Genomic DNA, 13976 nt, shown 5'->3' on the forward strand with positions numbered 1-13976 from the left:
TTCAGTATTCCGGCATGTTTCGTGTTCATATCAATTTATTTTCTTCATATTCACCCCTTTTATTCAGATATGTTAGGATTCCAGGTACATAGATTATAGACTGGAGTTATGGGCTCTTACTCTCTTTTATGTGCTATTTCTATTCAGAGACTGGAGTTGTGGGCTCTTTCTCTCATTCCTTGCTTTGCTATCCTAAATTATTCAAGGTTTTGTTTTTTCAAAGATTGGTGTTGTGGGCTCCTTCTCCAGCGCCTTTTTCACTATATTTGTAATTATTTTTGTCGTTTTTGTAAATTGTAATTTTGTAGTCACTGATTGTTTCTACATCATGTCCTCATTGTCACTGTCTTATCGCGAATGAGTTGAGGTTGGGGTTTCTTTTGGCGTTTAATTTCCCTCCAACTTTGTTTCGGCCATGTATATTGTTCATTTGTAACGATATTCGTCATTAATTTAAATAAATGACATTTTTCAATTTCTATCCTGGTTTGTCCATTACTCGAAACAAATGAACTCAACTCATACTTTTAAAAGAGTACTCATAACATTTAATTTATTGCCTAAGAAATTAATCTTTTTATGATACTTTCAATGGATATAACTCATTACGCAGTAAATAAAAGTACCGAGTTGTCGATTTTGATAGTATTATTTAACCGTCTCATCTCGCTGATCTCAGTGTATGAACCATAACAAATGCGTGTCTTAAACATAACAGTCATATATCAATTTCAGTTATACACCTGACCGTCGAGACAAACCTTACAATATTCAGTAGTTGAATGATTTTAAGTTCGTGCATTTTGATTGAATCATGGATACAACAATACTTATGTTGCTGATGTTTGCATGTGTTTTCTCAGGTAAAATTAGATTACTTTTGTATAAGTTTAAGTGTTATTTAACCATCGATCTAAGACCATTTTTGATAATTGTTCAGTTTTCTTAGATACAATATCAAATACCTGCGTACTAAGCATCCCGTAGAATGAGCTGTAGTTGAAATTGGGAATTTAATAATTAATTAAAATGATATTCTTTTTCAATAAAGGAAATTAATCTAATAATGGTACAGTCGACCCCGTTGGCTCGAACACCCAGGGACCGGCGTAAATATTTCGAGTTACGGGAAATTCGATAAAAATACTACTACTACTACTACTACTACTACTACTACTACTACTACTACTACTACTACTACTACTACTACTACTACTACTAATAATAATAATAAAAATCATAATGATGATAATAATGCTAATAATAAAAATAATAATAATAATAATAATAATAATAATAATAATAAAATAATAAATATGTTTGATGGAATAACAATAATAATAATAATAATAATAATAATAATAAAATAATAAATATGTTTGATGGAATAACAATAATAATAATAATAATAATAATAATAATAATAATAATAATAATAATAATAATAATAATAACAATTATCGTAATTCATTTGGTTTAAAGTGTTGGCGGGGGGGGGTGTTGTCCTCAATTTAGTTTATCAATTGCTAGTCTGAGTGGTGCATTTTAAACGTAAAATAAAAGAACGATGGATGAGTTGAGGGGGTTTGGAGGGGGGATAGCATCCGCCTGAACAGCTAGTGAGTGTTGTACTATGACAAGCGCCGCATAATTGTTGAGTCAAGACAATGCTAATGTGTTTATGTTTTGTTTTCGGTCTTGTTTAAAACATTTTATTTTATATCGAATGTCTTTTATCTCGAGGTATTTCCCGAGAGCCCAACGATTTCGATATAGCCTATGTTGACTGTATGTTATATATGGACTTTCTATTATTGTATTACAATAGAAAACACACAACGAGTTTGTCTTCGTATCATAAATAGGTCTGCTTTAAATATACGTTGAAAAACAATGGTTCTTATGAAGGTTATCGAGTTTAATTTGATAGAAATGTTCAGAAAATACGGCATTTTTACCTTATAACGACCTCCTATTTGTGTTTGCAAATCCTAGATTTCGCAAACTCAAGTACCTTTTAAATACGGTGTAATCGAATACTGGCCTATAATTTAGTTAGAAGGCTTCATTAAGATATGATTTTGGTGTGTTTTGTTTGCGAAATGTTTTTGGAAGTTTGTCTAATTGACCCACCAACTTCGGGCCCCAGCGGGGTTTTTGCAGAAAAACACGGGGGTTTTCACACTCCCGCGTGATTTTTCTCCCGTTTTTAAAAAGCTGGGGAAAAATCCCGCGGGGTTTTAATAATACAAGATTCAAGTTATTTTAGCTCAAAACAACATCTTATATCAAAAGGAGCATTATGCTTCGACACCGGAAGTGAAATAACGCGAAACAAAAAAAAACGCTTCCTTTTTTAACCGACTTTAAACATACTGTATAAATGAAAATTATAAGTGACGTTAAAGAGTTGAAACGTTAAAATGTTAATATTGCTTAAAATTGTTTAATAATTGGTACTTGAATCTGACTTTAAACCGGTTTCACACAAACATACATTCACAATAATCAATACTGCTGGAAAATGGGTCGTGCTAAAAGGCTGACCAAATGACTGCCCATATAGATATAGAGGGAAAAGGCTGACCAGGCCAGAAAAGGCTGACCAGAAAAATGAGAATGGAATCTTTTTAATATTTTATTATGTTTTTGTTGTTTTATTTATTTCTGTGTACTATTTTAATTATTATAATTGATATATTATTAATATATTTAAAATTATAAGAGCGTTTAGTTGAAGATGGATGACTTTCCGTAACGTTTTTGTAAGAAAAAATATCCATCTTCATCCAGGCCACACCACGTGGAGGTGCTCTTGTCATGGCCCATGTGAGTGAGTTGGATAGTGAGTGAGTGAGTGAGTGAGTGAGTGAGTGAGTGAGTGAGTGAGTGAGTGAGTGAGTGAGTGAGTGAGTGAGTGAGTGAGTGAGTGAGTGAGTGAGTGAGTGAGTGAGTGAGTGAGTGAGTGAGTGAGTGAGTGAGTGAGTGAGTGAGTGAGTGAGTGAGTGAGTGAGTGAGTGAGTGAGTGAGTGAGTGAGTGAGTGAGTGAGTGAGTGAGTGAGTGAGTGAGTGAGTGAGTGAGTGAGTGAGTGAGTGAGTGAGTGAGTGAGTGAGTGAGTGAGTGAGTTAGGGAGGGAGGGAGGGAGGGAGGGAGGGAGGGAGGGAGTTAGGGAGGGAGGGAGGGAGGGAGGGAGGGAGGGAGTGAGGGAGTGAGGGAGTGAGTGAGTGAGTGAGTGAGTGGGTGGGTGAGTGGGTGGGTGGGTGGGTGGGTGGGTGGGTGGGTGATTGGGTGGGTTATGGGTTTGCACACACCGCCAACTGAGGACAATCCTTAGAAATAACAGCAACGATTGAGACCATTACCGCCAACTGAGGACGGTCTCATTTGGCATTTTTTTAAGGTAGTCTCAAAGTTCGTTTTATGACTTGAAACGAAAAATAATATCATAAAAATGGACTGTCCTCAGTTGGAGGTCAGAAGGGTCAAGTGTATGGGAAGTGCGTGACCGTCCGTAAATTTCCATTTTTTGCCTCTTTTTTGGTCACACTCCAGTGGTCTCGATTGGCGGTGTTACGCGCATCATCAAGTGAGTGAAACATCTGTTTTCAATTGTTAATTTACTTTATAACAATGTTTTATCGTAAAATATATGTTTAAAGGTGTTATCTTATCAGTATGATACGGTCATGACCAGACGTTGTTTACTTCGATTGATTTTTGAGAATGTCATATGTTTTCGCGATGTCTGACCCGGAAACGGAAAATTTCATTAAAATGAAGATACAGTGATGGTTTCTACAATTATGATGTGCCCATTAGCTGTTTATATAAGAAACTATATACTTTTCTTTGAAATAGAAATGTATTACATTTTTATGCTAATTTAAAGAATTATGTCAACACGACGAGTTTTCGGAGACATTCAGTGTACAGTATTCTTGTAAAAATGAACAAAACAAGATTTAAGTTGGTCAGCTGTTATGTTTAAACACCAGCTATTCGCCAGTAGTTATTTTTGAATGGTTTAATGTATTAAAGCTTATGTATCTACAAAAGCAGTGCATTAAAGCATTATTGTGATCCCGACATAATAACTAATATCCATACAAACATACCTGATAAAGATGAGCACTAGCGTCGAATCTATGTATCGGATGATGATGGATATAAGATGATCGTCAAGAAGTAATAAGTCCGTCAGGTCTCAGTCGTGGTCAGTCAAAGTCTGTCTGTTTCCTGCTAGCTGGTTCCCTACATCAGCTTCTATTAGACTGGTTATCATAAATGAATAATGTGACTGGTTCCCAGATCACAACACACCTCCCCCTTCTATTTTTTAAGATGTTTCATTATCTATCTAGATATATGAAAATAGTAAATAAGCCTTATGTCAATTTGACAAAGCTAAAATATACCCAACCAATTGGGAAATTATTATTTGTGAAAACTTCCCAAATTCTCATTAAAACGATCACTTAAAAACACCCAACCATTGGATGATACCCCATTAACTAAAATGTTTGATATTTACAAATATCTACATATATATAAATAAATGAATGTCAACTGAGTATTACTCACTTGAAAATTACCCAGCCATTGGGTTATCACATAATATTGATTACTAATTACCATGCATAACTGCCCATACACATATTGAGCTATATGCAAATAAAATATAAAAGTTTGACCCAACCATTGGGTTATAGTACAAAGAAATTGAATGCTATTTAACGAATCTGAGTTATGGCTTATTTGTCTTCCAATCTCCTTGTCGTTTATAATTTGTATACACGTCTGGTATTTTCCATAGTCATGCTACATATGTCTTTTACGGTCGAGTTCCGACATTTGGCTATTTCAGCAGCTACATCCCCAATGAATTTGGGATTGTTCATACTTGCAGCTTTTGACATTTTCAGATATGGAGAATCCGTTTCAATTAATAACCGATTCTGTGGTACTTTCTGCAGTGCTGCTTGCTGATAATTGTCAAAGAACCAGACCATTCCAGTAAACCCAAAATAAGTATTGGGAAATTCAGACAGCCAACTTCTCATGGTCTCAGTTGTACCAGTAAAGCAATGTAAATGAAAAGGTTGATTTCTGGCAGTGTTCCCACTAGTTTTGATGAGATTCAAACATCTTCGGTATAATTCTCCAGGTTCTTTGTCCCTTTGATCTCTTATATGTAGAATCACGGGAGTCCGGATTGAGACCAAACTTAAAACTTCTACCAACACCTTCTCTTGGTTCTCCCACTTCTCCTCTGGTTCCGTATGATCCAATCCTACTTCACCCAAAGCCACAACATTGGCAAGTTTTAATTGTTGATCTAACTTACAAAGAATTGACGGTAAACTGTCAATGGATGAAACGTTCCGTGGATGTATTCCTACCGAGGCTGAAAAACCATGCCCAAGATGTGTATAATCTCCCAAAAAGTGTTTGGGATCGCAAAAATTGGCTATTCCACCTACTACTTCCACTTCATTTCTTGGAATTGAACCCACAGACACATTTATCAAATATTGGGTAGAGCTGAACTTGTTTAAATTTAGTTTGAACAGTGAGCGGTCTAAATGGAAATGACTATCCATGGCTTTAGGTTTGGTTGGCACTGGAATCTCTTGTTGAACAGAAAAATTGTTGTCCATGGCTTCAGAATTTGTTGGCACTGAACTGACTTGTTGAACCGGTGCCGTTGAAGTGTTTATAGAAATTGGTTGTACTGCAGACGAACGAGTAGAAAGTTGGACTGCAGCGTCGTCTGTGTTTGTAGAATGCACTGTTCTTTTTCCTTCAGTTAGAGTAACTTCCAGAGTGTCTGGCATGTTTCTACGAAATTGATGCCTATCTTCAACTGACAGAGTTTGGATAAGTTCTAAAAGGATCCTCCAATGTCCAACCAGTGCCCAAGAATTAATTGGGTTAAACTGGAAATGTTTGGGACAATCCCAATTTTCAAGTTCTTTCCATAATTCCAACCACTCCTTCACTTCATCTGTAATAGGAACATTCCTGGAAATCCAAATTGTTTTTTGACAATAATGATAGAGTTTGACAATACTACGTTTGCTAACAATTTTCTCCGCGAGCCAAAACAAACTTTCAAGCCTAAAATTATGCATTTGGGAATTGTTCATGTTCTTTTGATGAAATTGTTTTGGAAGATGATGATACTCAACGTGTTGACGAAGATTTCTGAAAGCCCCACAAGACAGTGGACACGATTGGTCATTGATACGCACCTTTGACCCTTTGTTTGGAACTGAAGTATTGGGTCCTCTCTGTCTTAATGTCCTATCTCTTAGAAGTTGTGGATCTTGACTGGTTTCATCATCTGAGATTACTATTACATTTGAGTTTGAGTTTATATTGTTATTCATGTCAACCTCCATAGCTTCATCCAATATATTGGATTCTAATTTCACAGGTAGTATTGTCTCATTAATTTGACTAGACGAGATGTCAATAGAGTCTTTAATTTCAGTTTCCACCATCTCCTCTTCACCCAAAAATTGGGGTTCCAGATCCAAAATGGGAACAGATGTATTAATTTCAGTTTCCACTCTTTCGTCACCGCCCAACAGATTGGGTTCCAAATCTAAATTTGATTCAGTTGTATGCATTCCACCCAGGTCTTTGGGTTCTAAATCCAAAAGTGAGTCATTTGAAATTGATTCAGTTGTATGATTTCCACCCAAGTCTTTGGGTTCTAAATTCAATAGTGAGTCATTTGCCATATCATCTTCATCACCCAAAAGATTTGGGATAACTTCATCTGGGGTAACAATAGAGTCAACACTGAAAGAGTCCACCGGTTCACTTTTAACAGTATTTCCCAAAAAGCGAATATCCCTACTAGAAAAAACGTCATCACCAGTGTCTGTTGATAAACAGGAGTTTCCCTTTTTAATAGGTTGGTTACTCTTTCCCCAAATTGATTCCAATGATTTTAAACATTCGGTCGTTAGAATATTATCTGCATAGCGTTTGGCCTCACGGATGAACTTAAAATTTCTACGACTCTGTGCAATCTGACATTGTTCTGTAACAATCCTATTAATCTTTTCTTGGTCCTTGACCAAACCTAATTGAAAGATCAATAATTTGGCAGATGGCATCTGTACTTTGCGAGAACATAAGGTTTCCATTTCCCGTACAATATCATCGGTATTAATTGGAATTATCCGTTCTGTTTCTTTCCATGACCTTTTTGGGCTCCCTTCCAAAGACTCGGAATCTGTCATCCTGTAAAGTTAAATCAAATTCCATTATCCTGAGATGCCCTTATTCTCCTTCTCGCAAGCCGTACAATCATACATACTCAAAGTCACCCACTCCTCTCCTCTATCATTCACACAGCGCTCATAAAAACATATCCTTACATTTATCACAGTGTATCCTACATTTAATCTCTGTTTGTGATGAAGTCATATAACAATTATAACGTCTTCAGGTTTTTATTTTAAATAATTCTGAACACCTAATTGCAACTCAATACACTTCGCTTTTAATCATATAGCGTTATCAATAGCGTCTGCAGCAATGTAAATTCTAGTTATACAAGTTCATTTATAATAAACTTTCTGTAAAATAATTTATCATGATTCCTTATATCATGCTTGGTAATCTTGAACTTATTTTAAGTGCTTTCAGTGCTTTGATTTGTTTAATGTTATTTTCTACAGTTCTCCCCCTTTTTATTAATTTAGACATTTATTATGGGTGAATGTTTTGAATAAAGTGGTGCTCTAAAAGTGGTGTATATGCTTTTATTTGTTGGACATTTAGTGTTGAGAAAACATGTACTGTTGATAGTGTTTCTCTTGAAGTGGTATATGCGTTTTATTTGTTGGACATTGTTGTTAAAACATAAACTGTTGATAAAACATTGAACTGAACTGTTGAGTGTTGTATTCATGAAATATCAATATTGCACTTGAGATAAAAACTACTACCAACAACCCTTTCTAGTTTTCCACAATAAGCTTTCCTTGCAACTTTATTTTAACCCTAACCTGATGATGTTCAGGACAATCTGATTGGAAATGCCCCATTCGTGCATATTGAAAACATCGCTTACTTGCTGGAATTGAGCGTAACATCAGTACCTTTGATTTTACTCTCCCCCAGTTTAAATAATCTAGTCCAATATGTCTGGTCACCCGGATTTCAAGTATCTTACTTTGGGACATTTGAGCGACCGCAGCTACGCTTTTCTCTGCGGACACCTTCGTTATGGGTTTAGATCCTTGGCACAAGCAAGTCATTTTGTCCATTACTTGTGCCACAGTAGCTGGCCTCTCTCTTATGGCACGTTCATCACATGTTTGGTCTTGGGTTATTTCCTTGTACCTAAACTGATGTGATAGTTTGTCTCCCGTGGACTTTGTGTCCAGGCCATTTCTCTCCGAAAGTCGGAATTTACTTTCACCAGCTCCTAATCTACCTAATTCATCACATTGGGACCCTCTTTCCCAGATATTACCCTTTGTTATTTGGGAGTCACTTCCTCTAGCCCCAGAACTAACCAAATCATCAATCTGGGACCTTCTTTCCCGAACATTTCCATAGGTGGGTCGGGAGTCACTCTCTACAGCCTCAGAACTACCCAAATCATCAAATTGGGACCTTCTTTCCCGGACATTATCATTTGTTGTTCGGGAGTTACTTTCTCTATCCCCACATTTACCCAAATTGTCAAAGTGGGGCCCTCTATCTAAATCGTCCAATCTATCCTGGGCATCACTTATACAAGTATTTTCTCCACTATCCCTTAACATACCCGACATCGGGTTCTTAATTTTACTCTGAAGCATTTCCCCATGAACACTGCTTAAGTTATTAGGTTCATAATTCATAACCCCAATACTTTCTCCACTATCCCTTAACATACCCGAAATCGGGTTCTTAATTTTACTCTGAAGCATTTCCCCATGAACACTGCTTATGTTATTAGGTTCATAATTCATAACCCCAATACTTTCTCCACTATCCCTTAACGTACCCGAAATCGGGTTCTGAACTTTACTTTGAGGTATTTCCTCATGTACACTGCTCAAGTTATTAGGTTCATTATTCCTAACCCCATTCATGAAACCAGCATTTGGTACACATTGGTACCCTGGCTGATAACCCATGTAACCTGGGCACATGCCATTCATTCCCAGGCCTTGTTGCATTTGTGGGTGCATCATGTATGGATTCATGGGATATGGATACATCCAAGGCGGCATCATAGTCGGAAATGAACCCATTGGATATGGATTGGGTGGTTGAAATGGTAGATGGGATTGGTACGCACATGTTGGTTGCATTGATGGATACACTAGTGGTAATGTACCAACAAGAGGAACTGAATATGCCATGAGTCCCTTGATGCGTTTCCTACAGTTTAATTATTAGAACTTTGTGGCTTTGAACTTTTGTGCCTCCCTTACTTTTTCACTTGCTTCATTCATAGTTCTTTAATTTAATACAACCCTAAACATCTCCCCCTTTTCACCAAATTAAACCTTATCCTAAAATTCTTAGTTGTATTTAAACCTTTGGCTATTTTCATTTCATCTCATTACTTTCCAAATTACTTGGAATCTTTATTATAGATACGCTTGTAACGGATAGCAAACTTAAATCAAATGCTGTTTTTAAGGTGAAAATCCAATTTCTTGGAATAAATTCTTATTCCCAGAAGCAGATATAGTACCTTTATTAGTTTTCATTAATATGTTAAATAATTAATGATTGCATAAGTTAACACCCTTTTTATGATTTTATTTTCTCAAAGAATACAACCTAATTCAGTTTGACTACTTATATTTATTATCGTTATAAAATCTCAATTTCAAAATACCTACGTGTTTCATAAGAACTTAGGAACAATCCACTTCTTCTTGAAAAATTTTCTTTTATAGTTAAACTGTCAATTCATTATATTCATCCATTATGAATATTACCAAATAATTGGTATAAATAACTAGCACTCTGTAAAACTCTTTCTCCCCAGCTTGCATTATTTGTCTACAGAATACATATACCAAGTTCTTGGTAATTCAATATTTAATCTATATTTATATCACAAAATAATCAATAATTTAGTATAGCTTTTCCAAACACTTTGGAAACTTATATAGACAATTATTATATCCGACACTTGTTGTTTTTACACATTAGAATTAAGTGACAATTGTTATATATCCAATAGTTGGATCTTTGACACAGAGTAGTACACCCTAATTAATAAGTGACGATTATTATATCAGACACTTGTTGTCGTTGTTTTGACACAGAAGTATTTAGTGAAAATTATTATATCCAATAGTTGGATTCTTTAACATAGTAGTATTCACCGACAATTATTTCTAATTTGTCAGACATCCAATATCCAACAATTTGGATGTGATGTTTAGTTTAACTGACTTACTTCACCGTCAAAAGTCAGCAACCGGCGCCCTCAGGTATAGGAGAGCTGAATATTCCCCAACTTATGGTGATGAACACGCCACTTCCGGTCAATGAAACGTCACTTCCGGTTAACGTCGGAATGTAATATGCATGAAATACGCACTAATTCTACAAGACATGCATAAAAAATATGTCAGTAAACAATTTTTAGTGCAAACAAAATAGATGAAATAGAAATATTCAACGGAAAATCTCCCGGCTAATTTCAAAATTTCAAATTCCAAATTATGATACAAAAAGGCCAATAATTGGTCTATTTCAATTGCATGTTATACACAATTCAATGATTCAATGTAATCTCAGCATTACACTGAACAGTTATTGCAATATTACAATTGAAAATAAAACGGAAGCCTGTTCCGATAAATTTCAAAGTGAAAGTGAAAGTATCAGATTCAGAATATTAAATCCTGAAATAACGGACCAAAATATCAAAAGTTGGTCCAAATCAATTGCAATTCATAAATATAACATACATCCAATGTATTCTCAACATGTCATTGAGAAATAATTACAATATAATGATTTGAAAATCTTGAAACACAAATTTTCAAGATGGCTGCCAACCACAAAGTTGAGACTTTTTGGCAACAATTTAAACGCAGGTAAAATGTACCAGTTTAAGTCGCAGCGCCATTATTGTGATCCCGACATAATAACTAATATCCATACAAACATACCTGATAAAGATGAGCACTAGCGTCGAATCTATGTATCGGATGATGATGGATATAAGATGATCGTCAAGAAGTAATAAGTCCGTCAGGTCTCAGTCGTGCTGCTAGCTGGTTCCCAACATCAGCTTCTATTAGACTGGTTATCATAAATGAATAATGTGACTGGTTCCCAGATCACAACAGCATTATGCTTAATAGCATACATCTTAGTCCAAATAATTGTACGTTGTCGTTGATGAATGATAGCTTCAGTCTTCAGAGACGGTTTTTATTTGGCGACTCTAAGCGTCCATGTCCCACCTGTTGTTTTCCTAGCCAAGAATGACAGAGCCCAGCGCTAAGTTTATTGAGCGGAAAGATAAAGGGCACCTGCTAGGTAGTTTAAATTGGTGATGGTTTGTTGACAGATCAATATGAATTAGCAACCCCTGCATTGGAAAAATGTCTTCCAGGCTTGTTAAAATTCTGAATTTTATATACAGGGCGCAGGGCTTGTTAAAAAAAATTGATGCCAAGCAAAAGTTTAAGAATTCAGGCTTGTTCATCCAAAAGTCTAATATTGATGACTGGTTTCATGAAACACTTATGCACCAGCCAATTGTAACCACGGTCCCCCCCCCCAGGTCCAATGGAATAGCCGGGACTTTGACTTTCATTCCAGCAAACCCCGGGTAAAATCCCCGCCTTGCGGGGACGAACTGATTGTTACACGCCGACCAAATGCCCCCGCACCCCAGAGACTCTATATAAGGCCCAATCTCCGCTAAATTTGCCGTTATGACTAAACCATCGCGATCACCCGGCCCTGCGGGGGCACCTGGAAAATAAAAACACAACCCTTTTCCCCGGCTATCCCCGGTATACCCCCGGACCTGGGGGGGGGGGCGAGGTTACAATTGACTGGTGCATTAAGTGTAATAAGAGAATGGTATTGTCTAAAAATAATTCAAGTGTAACCTTTGTGGTTTAATTTAACAACGCATTGTTGTTAAGCTTGGCATAATTGTAGTCTGTGTTAGTCAAGTTTCGTTTTATTGCAATTTAATGCTTTTTTGTGCAAAATATATTTGCACAAGTTACATGGTAAAATATGAATATAAACCTTTATTACCTATTTCAAACATAAAATTCTTCTCGAAATAAAATTTCAATATGTGTCAAAAAACCCCTGTTTTTGCACAAACCCGTTTAGACGTTAGGTATTGGAAGAATCCTGTATAACACGTCTATTTTTTTAGACTAGCATACAATCATGCTTGTAGCTAACAACCATGCATGAACTTCATCAAACACGTGATTACAAGAGCCGTCGTACCAACACAATCTAGTACTTCTATGAAGTCTCCCCATATATAGAGAGAAGTCGCCCCGCATATGGATTATATACGGTAGTACATATTATTTCTGTCAAATTTTACAATATTTATTGGATATCTTTTTTAAAGGTATTTTATTGATAATTGATGATGGTAAATTAATATAAAGTCTATATGACAAGCTACTTATATGAATTGACATATGGCTTCGAAACTTTGCACGCTTGTTCACCATCATTCCCCCAACCTGTACACAGGAAGAGGTAACTTGATCAAGCATTTTGAGAAAATTATGCCCCTTTTTCTTCTTAGAATTTACGTTAAAGTTTACGTACCACCTCAAATATTTTCAAAGTCCATTGACATCTGGCTTTGAAACTTTGCATGCTTGTTCACCATCATGCCCCGACCTTTATTTTAAATAAAGAGTAATTCTTTGGTATAACGTACATGTTTTGTTTACAATTAAAATTACTAGAAAGTTTGTATTTGCCGTCAGTGCAATTGGTAAACTCCAAGGTTGCTCTGTTAAATTGTATTGAATTGTCCCCTGGTTTGAGAAAGCATAAGTGATTGAAGATTTTTGTTGTCTTTGATACGCTTGAAATATGGTGTGTTTTTCTTAACTAGGAGTTGCAAAGTGTTATAATATTGGTTGTCAGTGGGTGTGCTATAAAGAACTTCCAGTAAACGTGCCTCAAGTTTTATGAGACAAAACTGGTTGAAGTGCTTAGCTTAAATGAAATTTTATACCAGATATATTTAAGAAATAGTTTTGTATGTGTTGTTCAAGGGTAAACTTGTCCTCAATTGGAGGTGTTTGTGCTTGAATTGTCCTCAGTTGGAGGTCATTCACACTGCACTGTATTCAGTAGTTTTTCTTCCATGGTAAATACCATAATGTATAGTCTTGTTCTGTTTTTGATGCTTCTGTCACTTTTCAGTGATGTGATGTTTTTGTATTGCAGCTGAACATTGCCATGATGTGAATACTGTTGATACTGATGATGTGGATGCTGATGATGTGGATGTTGATAATGTGGATGCCTCCGGACTGAAATAGGTACTTTAATTTTTCTTATAATATAAGATGAATGGGTGCCTGTTATTGGAGTAAAATTGCAATTATTTTTTGTTCTAGTATAAGCCTAGAGGAATATAGTTTTTTTCTTAACTAGAAGTTGCAGTGTTTAAGTTGCAGTGTTTTGATATTGGTCTTCAGTGGGGTTTCAGTAGAGGTCCCTCCTATCTTATGAGACAGAACTGTTTGAAATGCCTGGAGTTAAAGGAATTAGATACTAGAGACTTTTACGAAATAGTTTTGTGTGTTGTCCAAAGGTAATAACTTGTCCTCAATTGGAGGTGTTTGTGCTAGAATTGTCCTCAGTTGGAGGTCATTCACACTGCACTGTATTCAGTAGTTTTTCTTCCATGGTAAATACCATAATGTATAGTCTTGTTTTGTTTTTGATGCTTCTGTCACTTTTCAGTGATGTGATGTTTTTGTATTGC

At 36.0% G+C, this 13976-nt stretch overlaps 1 long non-coding RNA gene across 1 annotated transcript; it reads right to left on the reverse strand.

Annotated features, from left to right (window-relative positions):
* Positions 1–7194: 7194 nt before the first annotated feature.
* On the reverse strand, positions 7195–11249 carry LOC128222027 (uncharacterized). Its single transcript, XR_008259055.1, has 3 exons — positions 11152–11249; positions 10431–10579; positions 7195–7255 (listed from the first exon to the last, which is right to left on the reverse strand). It is a non-coding gene; the product is annotated as an uncharacterized LOC128222027 (long non-coding RNA).
* Between the last annotated feature and the right edge of the window lie 2727 nt (positions 11250–13976).

This window comes from Mya arenaria, chromosome 16, assembly GCF_026914265.1.
Source record: "Mya arenaria isolate MELC-2E11 chromosome 16, ASM2691426v1".
Taxonomy (NCBI): Eukaryota; Metazoa; Mollusca; class Bivalvia; order Myida; family Myidae; genus Mya; species Mya arenaria.